This window comes from Mytilus trossulus, chromosome 7, assembly GCF_036588685.1.
Source record: "Mytilus trossulus isolate FHL-02 chromosome 7, PNRI_Mtr1.1.1.hap1, whole genome shotgun sequence".
In the NCBI taxonomy this organism is placed as follows: domain Eukaryota; kingdom Metazoa; phylum Mollusca; class Bivalvia; order Mytilida; family Mytilidae; genus Mytilus; species Mytilus trossulus.
The window spans coordinates 16,817,313-16,835,388 of NC_086379.1; positions in this window are offsets into that span (position 1 = coordinate 16,817,313).

Here is an 18,076-nt window from a genome sequence, read left to right on the forward strand (position 1 = left end):
CCTGCATACGGGGTATATATCTTCCAATTGATACGATATTCCCGTGCTTGCATTTCCTATCATGATTTTCTTGATAGAGGGTTACTGCTTGTTAAACCAAGAGTTCCAAATGGTGAAGTTGAAATCATCCCTTCGTAAATTTTACGGACGCCATCACGAATTGGTTGACCGTTATGGAATTACCGTTTCACAAATGATATCGGATATGTTCCTTACGTTGTAACTACAATCCCCTTCCCTTTCATGATTTTAACCTACCGAATTAGACTATTTACCGAATTTGTAATCACATAAGCAACACAACGGGTGCCGCATGTGGAGCAGGATCTGCTTACCCTTCTGGAGCACCTGAGATCACCCCTAGTTTGTGTTGGGGTTCGTGTTGTTTATTCTTTAGTTTTCTATGTGTCATGTGTACTATTGTTTTTCTATTTGTCTTTTTCATTTTTAGCCATGGTGTTTTCAGTTTATTTAGATTTATGAGTTTGACTGTCCCTTTGGTATCTTTCGTCCCTCTTTTAATTTGTTTGGCTTCTTCTGAATATTGCTATTGTGATGTCTTGAGAAAAGGTGACCATGTCTGATGACGTTACATAAAAAGTACACAAAAATCGTCAAATCTTTGAAAAGAAAGGATAAAAGTCATAAGAGAAACAAATTCCACCACTATAACTCACGTAGTACTATATTTTTCCACTTTCAATAGTTAATGTTTTATACGACCGCAAAAAAAGGGCCCACAACAAGCATTTTTCTAGTTTCAAGACAATAACTTGTGTGTATCTGTATGGATCTCTCTGACATTGTACCACAAGTTTCCATATAACACGGGTAAGGCTGTGATTCCCTTTGGGGTTAATTTTCCCGAATGTGTTGGAATAAGGGGCCAAAAAAGGGCCAAAAAGAGGCATATTTCTAGTTTTCAGATTAAGTGTATAAATATCTATAAATTTTTACAAGATGATTCAATACCACTAAAGGAAAGTTGGTTTGATATTTTGGGTTATTGTCCCAATAGTTTAGGAATTAGGGGACAAAAGGGGGACCAAAATAACAATTTTTGTAGTTTTCAAATTTATGTTTAAATGTTTGAATCTGTCTGAAATTAAACCACAATTAGGACGCTTCTAAAACATTTAACATACAATGTTGGGTATGTTCGGATTTACCTCCTTTACACTACTTGATTTTTATGTTTGAAGACATGTCAGGTTTTGAACTAATGGCCAACAAAGGGGGACGGAAGTCGTTTTCATTTATTTTTTTCAAATTTCTCAAATTCCTAATTTTTGAAAAGTTAATAGCAGAAATCTTTAATTGTACAATATTGCGCAATAGATTTGTAAGATGTTGACATTTGTTTTGTGTCAGAAACTCATATTATGTCAAACATTTGATCGCAATCCAAATTCAGAGCTGTATCAAGCTTGAATGTTGTGTCGATACTTTCCCCAACTGTTCAGGGTTCGACTTATGCGGTAGTATAAAGCTGTGCCCTGTGGAGCCCCTGGTTGTATTTGAAAAGCTCGACAAGCCTCTAGCTTTAAATATTTAAATTTAACTGTCTCGAGTGGAGAAATTTCTCGTTACAAACTTGTTGCAGTTGTGGAATCTATATACCTCCTCCATCACCTCCATCTTTCGTGACGGAAGACTATAGTATATCAAAATAGTTGTTTTTCCTTTCTTCGGTCTGCTTGATCATGAAATTATGAAAGTTTTGAGATTCCAAACTACACTACGGTGCTCACACTTATGGCATTGCCTTATAATAGATATTCGAATGGTTTGATAACAATAGGCTAAGAAGGTTCAGAGAAGATAAAATATAAAACGTGTATGGGCAACAATAATTGAAGCAAGTTGATAGCAATATTACTCACATACTTGAATACTTTTATATAGAGAAAACAAATCACATCTCCGTTAACTTAAACTAATAGGAAGATGGGTGTTATACGATTTTCAGACTAAGTGCTGTTTTTTTCTGAACTCTTTTAATGAACGCATATAGGAGAGAGACAAAATATACCGGAGGGACATTCAAAATCATAGATCAAAAATAAACAGACAAAGCCATGGCTAAACAAGAAAAAGAGAGACAAACAATAGTACACAAGACACAACATAGAAAACAATACAGTTTCTTCAAATATCCGTAATATAATATCAAAACATTGTGCCAAAGTATCATTGATGCTTATTGATTAATACTTGTCACGAAAAGGTTACACATATCCGATTGCTTTCTGCGAAATGAAATGCTCTATACAAGGCCCATTTCAAGTCAACATTGGAAACAGAACTGTAGAAGACACCCAAGGTTTGTTAAATATTTATATAATAATCTAATCGAACATTTCTACCTGTAATTTATAAAATAAATGTATGATTCAATGATCACATTATTTATTTTACAGTCTTTTATATAGATTGAAAATGTATGAATGTGCACCGCTGGTGATATTCTGTTGTGTTCTGTTTATAAATTTCATGTTTATAAAACTTAGATTTTTTTTCGAAAAACTAAGATTTGTCTTATCCCAGCCATAGATTATCTAAGCCATATTTGACACAACTTTTTGGAATTTTGGATCGTCAATCCTCTTCAACATTGTACTTGTTTTGCTTTCTAAATATTTTGATTTGTGTGTCACTGATGAGTCTTATGAAGACGAAACGCACGTCTGGCGTACTGAATTATAATCCTGGTAACTATTAACACCACTGAGTCGATGCCACTGCTGGTGGACGTTTCGTCCCCGAGGGTATCACCAGCCCAGTAGTCAATCCTTCGGCGTTGACATGAATATCAATAATGTGGTCATTTTTATAAATTTCATGTTTACAAAACTTAAATTTTTTTTCGAAAAAATAATATTGTCTTATTCCATGCATAGGTTACCTTAGCCGTATTTGGCATAACTTTTTGGAATTTTGGATCCTCAATGCTCTTCAACGTTGTAGTTGTTTGGCTTTATAAATATTTTGATAAGAGAGTCAATGATGAGTCTTATGAAGACGAAACTCGCGTCTGGCGTACTTAATTATAATCCTGGTACTTTTGATAACTACTGTGATTAAGCCCGAGACATGTTATGAAAAAGACAAGAAGTCAATCATATCTGGTATACGGTCTTCACTGAAGACATTGGAAGACAGACTTAATGGTAAGAATAAGGTCTATGACTCAAAAATTACATCTTTTTACTTTTTCGTGATTACATGATTACATTATTTCCTATCATTACTCTAATTCAGAATGTTAATACGTGCCCTATTAGTGGTTTTCTGCTGTGTTTCTGTGATTAAGTCCGAGAAATGTTATGGAAAAGAGGAAAAGTTAATCGTAGCTGGTATACGATCAGCACTGAACGCATTGGAAGGCAAACTACTTGTTAACGGTAAGAACCTATATTAAATTGGCATTTGCTGCCAAATTCGTGCTCACCGATTTGACTAATTTTTTTATACGTGATTCAAAACATATTAAAACGTATATCAAAATTTTAAAAAAAATAATGAAAAATGAAAAAGCATGGACTCGATAGTATAATATGTATCAGCATTTAATGTAGATGCTATCTAATAAACATAATCTCTGGAGAATGAAGACGATCTAATAAATAGATAGGTTAGACAAATTGGGTCCTAACTGGCGGCTTATATCGAATTTTATTAATACTTCAAATTACATGATAGTAAATTAACTTTTTTGACTAAATTGTAGCTCATACCGACAACTTATATCTATCACACACATTGATATTCAGAATTGAGGATATTCAATGGAAACAAGAATAAAATCATTTCCCGATCAATGTATTGATTGAAGATCTATATTTTTTGGGGGAAAATGGTATACCTGCATATGATGTGAATCAAAATATTTCACTTACTCAAACTTATTCCGTGACATTGATTTAACCAACAGAGTAATATAGCTATTTTAGAAACCTATCTATTCAACTTTGACTTCAGATCTACCGATATATATATAGTCAATAAAGTTTAAAAACAAAAAAATAAACTCGCAAATTAAAAACATTTAAAGAAAAAAAAAATTCTTGAATACAACCATTATTGGAGACATTGGAAGACAAACTTATTGGTTAGTGCAATCCATGAGACACATATATATAAGTAGGATCCTTTACTATAGATAATTTAGCTGATCTGTAACAATAACATCTTCATGCCTAATATATCATGTAATGTAGTACGCCGCTAGATTAAAAACTGACGTGGAAAGGTAACACATGCCCACCGTAAGCTCTTTTTTTGAGAGCCCAGGTGGTACTGTGGTCTAGCGGGACGGCTGCAGTGCAGGCGATTTGGTGTCACGATATCACAGTAGCATGGGTTCGAATCCCGGCGAGGGAAGAACCAAAAATTTGCTTTCTACAGATCTAACATTGTTGGGTTGATGTTCAGACGAGTTGTATATACAATATGTACACAGCCATGTATCACCATCATTGATGGTGATCCGATGGATACATCTGTTGTAGGGTTGTCACTGACTCAGACGTACTTATGAATATAATTACTTTCTGTGACTGTATCTAACATTAATTTGTAGGATCCTTTACTATAGATAATTTAGCTGATCTGTAACAATAACATCTTCATGCCTAATATATCATGTGCTGTAGTACGCCGCTAGATTAAAAACTGACGTGGAAAGGTAACACATGCCCACCGTAAGCTCTTTTTTTGAGAGCCCAGGTGGTCGTATGGTCTAGCGGGACGGCTGCAGTGCAGGCGATTTGGTGTCACGATATCACAGTAGCATGGGTTCGAATCCCGGCGAGGGAAGAACCAAAAATTTGCGAAAGCAAATTTACAGATCTAACATTGTTGGGTTGATGTTTAGACGAGTTGTATATACATATATATATATATATATCATAACAGTGTTTTGAACTCATCATTAAACTTTATTATATCATTGATATTTAATGATATAATGGGAACTTTGAAATTCTATTGTACATCGATAGTTCAGGCTTATTAAAAATAATCATTGAAAAGAAACAGCTGTTACAAGTGCATCAACCCTATTATCTATCCTTAAATTGAATTAATCTTTTTCATGTATTTGATTTAGTAGGAAAACCTCAAGGATGTTCAGCAGATTGGAAGGAATACAATAATCACTGCTATTACTTTTCAACTAACAAAACGACATGGTTTGAGGCGGAGGTAAGACCAGAAGACTGGTAATTGAAATATTCCAGAACGTACATGTGCATCACGTATGAATGTAACGTTGATATTTAACAATATGATTATAGATCATCATGTGAATTTTTACTTTTCCATGTTTTCGTCATTTAGTTCCCGAGTTCTATTGTTTATAATTGTGTATAAAACTCTTTATCGTGCTTGATTTCATATTTAACATTTGTTCATCAATCAATAACAAATAATAAATACATATTTTGTACAATCTATTATGAGAATCCTTCACTATGATATCAATTAGTTTTTGATCGCCTTTACAAACTAAGTACTACAAAAAATAAATTGAAGTCTATTTGTGGAAGTATATACAAGTGTTTTCCTTATCGTAATCCACATTTTTTTTCACACTTTTGAAAGTAATGTCTGTATCAACATTTCTTTGGGTCCACAAAATATTCATGAATCTAAATTTTATAAATACTTTTACAATAACGTGGTTTTTTTTCTAATTTGCAGAGAATATGTAGAAATATGGGAGCATATCTTGTCAAGGTCACAGATGCACAAGAAAATTCATGGATCAAAAATATGATTATTACTAAAAGTATGGATTTCTTTTTTTGAGATTTAAATGTGATCTTATCAGTTATAAGAAAAAAGTAAAAAAGAAACAATAAATTGCCAAAGGTTTGATGTTCTTTGGTTTGCAAAACTCAATAACGGCAACAATTTGGACTTAAAATTAGATTTATTAATTTTTCTCTTTCCAATTATCTCATTGATAATTTCCTATGTCTCGTCTGTTGGTGTCCTGTCGATGTTTGTTTCATTGTCAATCATACCTCTTTTGTATACTGTGGCATTGTGACTTTTGCATTTTTCCCTTTTTACAATGTGACTGTATAGATGCGATGTAGTGTGTTGATGATTTCATTGTCCAGCTATCAAAAGGTTTATAAGGTTTTTTATCTAAACATAATGTTAAAGGAATTATAAGTCGAAGAGGTTATTTTTTACAGAGTTTATAAATGCGTTAACTCAGCCTTTCACTCACAAACTTAACATAATTTAGACTTCATTTATCTAGTTCAAGTTGTGAGTGGGTCGGTTGAGTTAATACAAAAAGGAATTCCTCAAAATTAACCTTGATGAATATTTGACAATATTAGCATGGGTGTACAGAAAAAAAGCATTGGAAATTGACTAGCTGAGCTCCTGATCGTACTCAACGATCCTGATTGTAAATGTAAGTTTGAACGAGTTTTTTTGTATTTTCTGGCGAGTTTGATGGTTTTTTGGATTGAATTCTTAAAATCAGGCCCAATGGTGAAGTTGTCAATTTAAGCGTCATAACTGTAGAATAAGGGATGAGACTGTATAAACTTGATTTACTTCATCCTTTTTGCATACAATTATTTGACAAATGTTTAAACTAATACTAACTTAATAAAAAAAAGTAATAAATCGTTTTCAACAAAATATATCAACTCTCAATGGTATTCTTAAATGCTGCTTTAATATGTTTTTGTTTTCTCTCTTTGAACAAATTGAACAGAAGTCGTTGCACAAAATTACTGGATGGGAGCACAAGATCAATTGAAGGAAGGAGAATGGAGATGGGTCAGCGATCAGTCTAAAGTACAATACTCTGGGTGGTCTACCGGCGAACCAAACAATTATGGCGGTAATGAAGATTGTGTACTATTTTACTTGCCATGTAGCTTTAACTGGAATGACGGTCGATGTCATTTCCCATATGGGTATATCTGCGAAAATCAAAATGTACGTATAATAAAAGTCTCTTTTTTTTCATTTGATATGGGCAACCCAACAGAAGACATGTGGACAGTGGACATGATGCTGATTATCCGTCCGGAGCTCCAAAGTTCGTTCTGTTGGTCGTTTGATTTCGTGTTAATCGATACTTTCTTTGCTGTGAGGAGCTGTATAGTATCATTATTGTTGGGTGGCCTTTTTGTCTTTTATGTTTTGATCATATTGATGTCTATTTCCCGATAAAACTTAATCTGAATTATAGGTTGTATTGCTCACTTTGCATGGAATGTGTTATATGTTTTATGTGATCCAATTGAGATTTAAAATTTGAAATAAATTTTCATTTTAAAATCAGAAGAACTAATAATAAACGAACTTTCGCTTTAATACCTTATCACAAAAGTTTTTTTTTTTTTAAATGTGTTATTGATTTATTTTTTTTCTTTTCTGGGTACATACTCTAAAAAATCAAGACAAAAAAAACAAAACTCGATCAAATTATCATTCAGTCGAGACTGAACAGTCGAGCTTAAAAATTAGAAAAAGTCAAATCACAAAAATACTGAACTCAGAGGAAAATAAATTCGAAAAGTCCATAATCACATGGCAAAATCAAATCAAAGCGCTGTAAGCACTGCAGGCAGTTAACCAAAAACCAAGGCAAACATAATTATGAAAACTGTGGCAATGTTTCTTCAACTTTTTTTCTAAAGATTTAAAAGAACAAACATTAAACATTCATTTATAATTGTACATTTATGTTCAATTAATGAATTAAACATTAAGGCAAATAATTTATATTTTATCAAGGTTTTCAATAGCAACGCACATGACCACGAATGGTCATGAGTCATTCATGAGTCAGCAGTGGTACAAATTTGAAATGATTGCAGTTCTTCTAGTTGATCGTAATTGTTCGTATTAGTTGACTGTTAGTAGTTCAATTTGACTTTAGTATGAGCTTGTAAAAGTATGAATGGACTTGCTTCCCTGGAAAGAAAACTGAGTTTGTGTTGTACAGTAAAAAAGTTATGAGACAAAAATCAGACAAATGTTTACTACTACAGGGATCAATGGTGAGGTCTGACTGACCTGTCCATAGTAAATGTAAATGACTCCCACCTTCACCCCAAGTCCAAGTTTGGAATAAAATGACAGGTGTTAGGGTCTAGCAAAGTGATATGAATATGTGTTGCCTATGAGATTGACCTTGTATGTCATTTAATCTTTTTTGAAATGACAAACAGGAATGAATATGGTTAAGGCGTTGATATCTCAATCTTTTACAAGTTCTCAAAACCCCTATTTTTCATTTGATTTTTTATATTGTCCCATACATGAATATATATGGTTTATGTGTGGGGTATCTCGACCGTTATCTAAGTTTTCAAACATGAGGGTTGGGGGACCCCAGTGATTTCCCCTATATTTCATTTGATTTGTTATATTGTCCAATACATGAATATATATGGTTGAGAGGTGGGGATCTCATCTGTTTCTAAGTTATCAAACAGGAGTGGGTAGGGTGAACCTAAGGACTCTCTCTTTATTTCATTTGATTAGTTCTCATACACGAATATATATGGTTTAATTTAAAGGTGGGGATCTCGACTGTTTCCAATTTCTCAATCAGATGACTGCGGGGACTCCCCCTATATTTCATTTAATTAAGAGTTGGGGATCCCAACTGTTTCAAAGTTCTTAAACATGAGGAGTAGGGTGACCACAGGGACTTCCCCTATATTTCATTTGATTTGTATATAGTCTTATACATGAGTATATATGGTTAAGGGGTGATGATCTCGAAATTTTCCATCTCGAATTTTTCCAAGTTCTCAAACAGGAGGGTGTACGGTGACCATAGGGACCCCTTATAATTCATTCATTTGATTTGTAATATTGTCCTATACATAAATATATATTGTTTAAGATTGTGGATCTTACCCTAAACAGAAAGGGGTAGATTGACCCCACGAACTCCACCTATATTTCATATGATTCCCATACATGAATATATATGGTTTAGGGGTGGGGATATTGACCGTTACCAAGTTTTGGTCATTTTGGTCTCTTGTGGATAGTTGTCTCATTGGCAATCAGACAACATCTTTTTTTTTAATATAAGAAACTTCCAGCTATATTAACTGACCTATCAAAATTGAGAAGAAAAAAACACCCCTTGAAATAGCAGTAATATGTTTAACTTGAAAAGCATTTAACATGCATTACCAACATTTATCACTGATAAAAAAAAATAAGCTGTTAGATAAACTGTTCCCAGCTGTCACATTGTATTGGATTTTGACATTAAAATTGGTGTACAAAATATTTTCTTCTTTTTTCTCTCATTTACATATATCTTTTGGTTTTCAATTCTAGTGTTTATATTTATTTACCATGCATAGATGTATTTTGTCACCTGTCTGGATTTTTATAGCTTTTTTATAGCCAAAACCCGGGATTACCCTTATCCGCTTCCAATATTGTAATCTCGCGGCAGCCATTTTTTTCAATGTTGTTCTCTCTAGACAGATAGTGGAGCCTCGATAGTGAGATACGATTTTACTCGGACTTACACATTATTTATCAGCGATTTTCTGTATAAAGCTAGCGGTTGAACAAATTGAACATCGCTGTCATGAATAGTAATGATGAAAATAAGCTTGAGATCGTTTATTAGGAAACTTTGGTAAAAATGTTAGCAAAGTAATTTTTTTTTATTTTCTTTCAAGGTCCGTTGAGCATGTCGGCGTAGCTAGTAACCAAGTAGAAAGTTCGACTGCAAAATTGGCAGGTCGCAGACCTCGGACCACCGCTTATTTAAACCCCTGCGTCCAAATTGAAAAGATACGAAAATTTCGTCTTCTTATTCAAAATTGCCGCCAACTACTGACGTATATATACGTAGTTGACTACGTATAATTGCCAAACAATATTCCTACGACTTTTGCAATTTGGGAAATCTTAACTACTTGTCTTTAGAGATTTTCGGCCATTAAATATTTCATACATTTGTTCTTTGACATCTTAGCCAAAAGCTCAGGGGACAATAAACTACAGAAGGATTCCTAATGTGCTCTACTTCCTATGTGCAACTTCAAAACTTTTGGGAAAATCGACGATCATTTAAGGTTTTTCTGGTTATATTTTTTGTAATCCAGAATGAAAAGTATGAAAAAACTGCCTAATAAGTTATAAATAATATAGTAGTTAGCTAGATGATAACAAAGGCATGTATTTCAGCATTTATTGGATAGCACACAAATCCAGGGTGCTCGCATAAGGCAGCTTAACTGCCTAAAAACAAAACGCATCAAAAACGAATGGACAAGAACTGTCATATTCCTGACTTGGTAGTAGAAATGGTGGATTAAACCTGGTTCTATAGCGCTAACTCTCTCACTTTAATGACAGTCTCATCAAATTCCGTTATATTTACATGATGCGTTAAATAAACAGACACAATAAATAAAAAAGTCAAAATATGGGTACAATTTAACAGAACACAAAAACATCTACTATCTACGAACACATTAATGGATTTGAGTGTCTGACGTCAGAACATTTTATACGTCACATAAATTTGTCGTTCAATGTGCATACAAACAATTTTAAAATTTACATAGGCAATGTAAGCATACAGGGTTAAAAAATCAAAATTATGTAAGAATAGATTTCAGAAATAGACCAAGATTTAAACTAGTCCAAAAGATATATATAGAATTTGTAATAATCCACAAATAGTTAATTAGTTAGATAGTGTTTAACTTGTTGGATTTTAGAACTTTGAAAGAATTTGCTTGCTTGTTTGCTTGCATGTTTTTGGGGTGTTTTTCATTCTTTTTATTTTACAGAGATCAAAGTGCCCTCCTTAGCCCAAAGTGTAAAGCGCACAATCAATAGAAATGAGGAAATGTTTCCTGATTGCAGCAAAATTATTATATGATTAAAGATAATCTCTCAAAATATATGTATCTTTTTATTAGTATAGTAGTCATATTTTAATACCCCTGAACAACCAATGCCGTTAAGTGGTGGAAGTCATACTTTAATCGATTGGAATCAGGCGGAAACCCGGTTGAAATAGAACAAAAGAATCGAAGCTCTTTGTTAGAGAAGGCAACAAATGCTTACTGTAGTGTTTACTATAGTGACAAAAATTTAAAAAGTTTATAGGAACAACTAAAATGACAATTTTCTTCTCAATTACGAAGCGTTTATTTTCAAAAACACCATTTGCATAAGTTTTCAATGTATCTAGCTAGTTAAGCAGAACAATTAGATAGCAAGTCGACGACATGGGTATATTTCAAGCTGGATGTAGAAAATGCATAACCTCCGATTTTTACCACGCACGGCAAACATATCAATTTATTTGTTCAGTTGTTTTCGTGTCTGCCCTTCCATTATGTGAATCAAGAAAAAAATCCAAAAAATGGGTAACAATTGTATCAAAAAGAGAACATCGAGTGCACCTTTTTTATGTTAGGGCGTGTTTGAGTTGAATATTTTGTCTTTATATCGTACAAAGCAAGAATATTTCATACATCGTCTCGCTTCAGATTCTATCATTTTTATATATCAAAGCTACAGTCTGACTTTATAACATAAAAAAAATCACAGTGCGAAAGATGAAATATATGGGTCAGGTGAAATACCTAGCTAATGAATCACAAAAACAGAGTAGGAGTGTTCGAAAAGCTATTTTTTTACTAAAAATACTTGACGACAGTCTTTCAAGTTGCTGATGAAAATGCATATCTTCGAAAAAATTATATTTGTCTATGTGTGATAACTATAGGGTTTAAAGTCTTCAACCACTAAAACAAATCTAGTCTGCCCTTCCACGAAATATTTAATTAGAATGTTTCAAAATGTGTATGAATTTTCGAAAATTCCACCTGACAACTGATCAGACAATAGTTTTAAGTTGAATCAATGCAGACAACATTATTTACTGATGCCCATTAGCTAGTTGATACATTTGTCTTTTAAAATACAACTGACATATAAGGATAATAAGGACATATTGTAATATGGTAATGGTGAAATGTGGATAAATTTATCGATTTCCAAGAGCGAAATTGGCAGCGCGTCATTTCACAATGGCTTCCATTTCGACGATTGTGAAAATAAACTGGCGTAAAGGGGAGATAACTTTGACGAAGTAGAATCCTGACTGGAATGTTTTAAGATTTCAATCAGTTGTTGGCATACACATATATAATTTCATGATGATGAAAATTGCATATTCTTTTATATTTCCTCGATTCCGATTGTCTCTCCTAAGAAAATATGGAGATGTGGTATGATTGCTAATATGACGATCAAACAACATTTTTTTTAAACAATAATAAATCGGACACCACGGGTGAAACCCATATTTTATGGTTCTGAATTATCCTGACATCACAAATGTGAAACAAGTCATAATAAACAATGGTATGATTTGTGGTAACAAATACAACAAATAAACACAGACTGCAAACAACTACGGCCGTGTTCACACCAAACACTGTGTACAGTAAACATGTTTACATTTGGTTTAATGTAACGTACACTAGTTTCACATTACATTTGTTCACATCTATACACCTTGTTTAACTACCTGTGCATAAGTTTTGTTCACACTTGTAAACTATATGTCATTTAAATGTTCATTACGTAGAACAGAATTCAAATTTTCAAACAACTTTTTTGGCAGTTATGGAACGACCATTAGACTTTAAAAAAAAAGGGGGGTGATTTTACCACAATTTGATTTTTTTTAAATCGGGTCATACAGATGATTAGAATGAACAAATATTCTGAATCCAAAGTTTGCCCATACATTATAGTGTCAAATATTGAATTGGTACCATATAAAAAAAATATATATAAACTTTCGCGCGAGAGCCCCCCCCCCCTTTTTTTTAAATACAGTGTTTGCTCCTTTAAGAGAGTCATTTTGGATGATTTGCAGTAGTTTAAAGATGTCTCGATTAAACATTAAGAACGTAGGCTGCATCAGCTTGCTTACAGGACAGACTAAGAAATAGAATTGTGATGTTAAGGATCACTACATTTCTATCTTTTTTGTTTGTTTAAAATGTATTTTTTCTCCAAGGAGTATTTAGCAAAAGGAGGGAGTTATGTTTTTTTTTCTTACTGTATTTAAACGGACTTGAGCTACTGCACAAATACAAAATTAGCCTCACCCTTTTTCAGTTATGCATTCACTCATTCTATGAGTGAATCATTGTTTGAGTAAAGACCAGTAGCAAATGTTTCTGTCAGTGTGTACGTCCAGTCGATTCGGGAAAACCTTTTTAAATGAATTAAGTGTTCGGCAATGATGATGGACGAGTCTTGTCTGTCTTGATAAGGGGTTAATATGGTTAAGTATAGTGTTTTTATAACAAACAATATATATAGTTTAGACAAATATATCTGCAAAAAACTTAAATAATAAGTGTTATAAGTATCAATTTTATATAAAAATCGCTTCTTTTTTAAATATACATTGGCAAATCAAAGTTAATTCTGAATGCCTAGTTTTGTGTACACTTAACCTACACAAGGCCTACATCGACTATCGACTGCGTGTAGACAAAACATGATTTACACTACATGTAAACATTGAGTTTTATCAATGAGAACGTAATTATGTTTAGTTTATGTGTGAGTTACACTAACACAACACCGAGTTTAGGTCAATGTGAACACGGCCTACCTTAATTACAGGCTCGCAACTTAAGACAGTGGAGCTGCACCTTTTAATTCCGGTACTATTTAGTTAAGTATTACCTGTTCCAAATAAGGTATTTATCTTATTTAGCTGCATGAGTTTAATTTTCAAAATGTCTATATTATGTCTTCTTTATCATGAAGGTCACATTGAGTCTGATTGAGTCCACAATTTTCTACATTAGAAAACGTCTGTGCCAATTAAGGAATATATCAGTTGTCATTCATTCGTTTGGTGTGTTTGAGCTTTTGATTTTGTCATTTAATTAGGGAAATTCCGTTTTGAGATTTTTTTTCGGAGTTCAGTATTTTAGGATTTTACTTTTTTTCTGTCGTTTGAAATGGTATTGTTATTGTTCATAACCTTGTTATATACTTTTTTAAGGTCTGATCTATGATGAAAAACGTGATTTCTGTGTTTCTTGCACAATATAGTAAAACTAATAATTTCCTTAACTACTTTAAATTTCCTGTATACCGTCTTCTCAACATCCATGTTTTGAAAGGGAACATGCAGTATTCGTTGCTGCATCTTTGTTGGTTGTTTGTTAACTCCGTTTATTTGAAATTAAAAGTTTGTATTTAATTTTACTTCATATTTTGGGGAATTTCAAATGGCAAATGATATACATCATGATATAACATAACGAGCTCTTCTATTGCTGGTATACATATTGAAGGTGTAATACCACCATTGATTTTCCCCTATTAATAAGTCTTTGCTTATTTCAAAAACTTTTGCAGAATTTATCTCTCTTTTAAATTAAAAATATTTGGTATGAGTACAGTTTAATCCTGTCCAGTACTGCAGACAAAATTTCTCATAACAATTTCTTGTATATACGAAAATAACCAATACTGGGAGTTAACCAATAAAATTTTAACCTCTTTTTAACCTATGTACAAGCTTTAGTAACCATGTAACTTCAAGTTTTCAAAATATTCTATCAAAACACCAATTAAAAATAATGGCGCTTTGATACACCTGAGATATATGTGTATGACCAATAATTTGTTTACTGCAATTAAATGATTAATGTCCCACAATTGTCAAATTCAAGGGAATATTATTTTCGACCCTTTTTCGTATGAAACCGGATGTGACGTGCTACTATGATTTTGTGGTATTACACCTTGTAAAAGTTGATTTTGCTTTTTTTTAATGTTTTACATAGCTCTTAAGAGATTACCAATCTACAATCTGTATGTTTTTGCAAGCGCATTGTTAATAAATCATAACCTGATTACCATCTCACCTTTTAAACTGTTATGAATTTAAGTATTATCTTTTTATACTTCAAACAATTATTTAAATCAATAATCAGTTTGAATAAATAAACTCATCATAGATACCCGGATTAAAATTTTGACGGCCAGACGCGCGTTTTGTCTATAAAAAAAAGACTCATTTGTCATTGAGGATCCAAAATTCCAAAAGGTGCCAAATGCGGCTAAAGTAATCTATGCCTGGAATAAGAAAATCCATAGTTTTTCTAAAAAATCAGTTTTGTAAACAGGAAATTGATAAATAAAAAAATGACCACATTATTGATATTCATGTCGAACACCGAAGTGTTGACTACTGGGCTGGTGATACCCTCGTGGACGAAACGTCCACCAGCAGTGGCATCGCCCCAATGGTGTAAATGGTTATCAAAGGTACCCGTATTATAATTTAGTACGCCAGAGGCGCGTTTCTTCTACATATGACATATTGAAACATTTGCATTATGAATGTTACATATCAATTAGAAGTTCAATTGATTTTACTGTCCTTAAATAGTTTGTTGGTTGCTCCATGGTAACTATTTCATACATGTTTAGGACGAGATAATATAATTAGATCCTGTCAAAAAAAAGCTGTTCATGATGAGGGTCGGGGAAATGTAAACCTTCACTGGAAAATGAGGGTACATAGGATGGGGACAGAAGTTTTGCAATGAAACAGGACACTAACTAACACAATAAGAGTTGTGGCAAATGTTCTTTACGTGCATAGAGCATGACACTTTCTTTCCAAGAGACATCTATATTGTGATCTGATATGGCTGTGTGCTTGTCAAAAATGCCACACCAAATGGACACCCTACATTGGCAAGGTTGTTACTGTCAGTTGATAGAACATTACGCTAGACTATTCAACAGTGACTGACCCTTAAGCTTGGAAGAGTTGCCAAGAAGAAAGTTATACAAACTGTATGTTCTAAGGTCAAGGATAGAGTGGAGAAGTAAGTAATCCTTGTTTCTGAGGGTGCTTCGGGGGACAAGTGGTTTAACCCCTTTAGGTTCTCATCGGTACACTCTGGTACCGATGGGCTATGTTTTTGGGCAACTAGCTTGTGTAAAGTATTGAATGTTTGACATTTTGTTTTTTTTTTGTTTTTTTTTCATTTTTGACATTTGTTTACGTACAGAAATGGTTAAGAGCTCAAATCAATCCTCTATATCACAGCTGTGTGATTCATGCATGGGGCCTTAAACGTCTTCCGAGTATGGTTTGGTATCAAATCGCCCCTAACGGACAACATTTTCTCCTGTGAAACCCGTTTTTTTTCTTAATTTGAATACACTATTTCTGAAGAGTATGGGAAAATAAACTGTTGATTTTGGGGGCAATGTAACTTTTTTTTATTAACTACGCCGTGTATTTTTGAGGGTAACTATTCATAGTATGATTAAAACTTGTACTCAAGTTAAATAAGTGATTTAAAGTGTACCAACGCAATCATTAACTTGAAATGCACTCTCAATTTGTGGTCAGTTCTTACCAAACTAATTGAAAAAGAGACAAAAAAAGACAAAAAGTCAGTAATTTTTTTTTCAAAGTTGAAATAGATGTAACAGATTATTGTTTCTGAAGTGCCTGGTTATGGAAATGCCGAAAACACTTTTGTTGAAACAAAGGAACCGGTAAAAGTTTAGAAAAAAAAATGGCAGACTAAAGTATGATATCATCCTATATATGCTCAAAATGATGGGATTTACATCAATTATATGTTATATCGAGCCTTATTTTTTAAACGAAAACAAGCTGATTATTTGTTTACTCTCACTTCGTTAATGGAAGAATTAACTACTAAAATTTCGATAATTTAAGCTGGAACTCCAGTGGTTCAGTGGGAACCTGTACTAGCCCACAGCAGGAAGATTGCATGTTCGAACCTCAAAGCCAGAGGTGAAAAAATAATTTCCTATATTAAATGTAACTTAATTTAACTTAAAAAAATATTTTCCTATATGAAATGTAACTTAACTTAACTTAAATGTAACTTAGCTTAACTTAAATGTAACTTAACTTAAAAAAATAATTTCCTATATTAAATTTAACTTAACTTTACTTTCAATTTCAAAAAGAAAGTCATGAATACATACAAAACTCAAATTAAAAACAATGTTTGTATGTTTTTAAAGAATGTGTGTCCCCCTTTTAAACAAAAACTTCATAGGCCCAAAACACCAAAGTTATTATTGGTAATTCTTTGAATCTTTACTTTTCAAGTCAAAATTCTATGTGCTGGTTGACTAAACATAAGTTAACCTGAAATTTGCGTCAAGGATAAGATTTTGGATGAATAAACGGCTAAAATCCGTTGTTTCGCATATTGCGGGCGACCTTTGGGAGGGCTTATTACACGTATTTCCTCCAACTATACCATAATGGCAACTTTTCAGTTTCTATCAGACTCAGGCCTTTGCTTTGACACCAAAACTTGATCCTATTAGCCAGTAAAAAAATCTCTACACGACCTTTTTCGCAAGATTTTTGTATTTTTTCACTTTTTTCCGCAAGTCACATGACTTTTGGACAGATAACACGTGACTTCAAAAGACAAAATTTCTGATATATTAATTTTTTGGAAAAATATAATCATTTATCTCTCAAATGGACCCAAAACGACCTTTGTGTGAGCTTCAGTGTGAATGCTATTTGCGATTTAACTTTGATCGTGTCTTTCCACAAGTTTAAGTCCAATTTGGCAGAACGGGAAAGGGTTTTAAAGTAGTTGCAATTGTAATCACTAGCTAGTCAACACTGAGGTTGTGAGTTCCAAGCCTTTTTGTGCGGTTGCACTAGACTCCAATCTTAATTGACTAGGATTGTCAGTTTTCCTATCAAAGGTCAGTGTTTTTTTCCCAGCACTCCTCCACTAATAAAAACTTGCCGCCAAGAAATAGCCTAAATGTGGTGCTTAAAAGTGGCGTTATAACACAAAATCAAACAAAATCAGTCAAACCATTGTTCCTGGCTAATGAAGATGTGTTCATAAACATTTTAATCTTTGTGGTCTATTAACACATTGGAAAACATTAATTATAGAATATAACCTGCTACATGTATGTATGCAAGAATTAGTGTTGCGCATTTCTTCTACCTTTAAGAAACAAC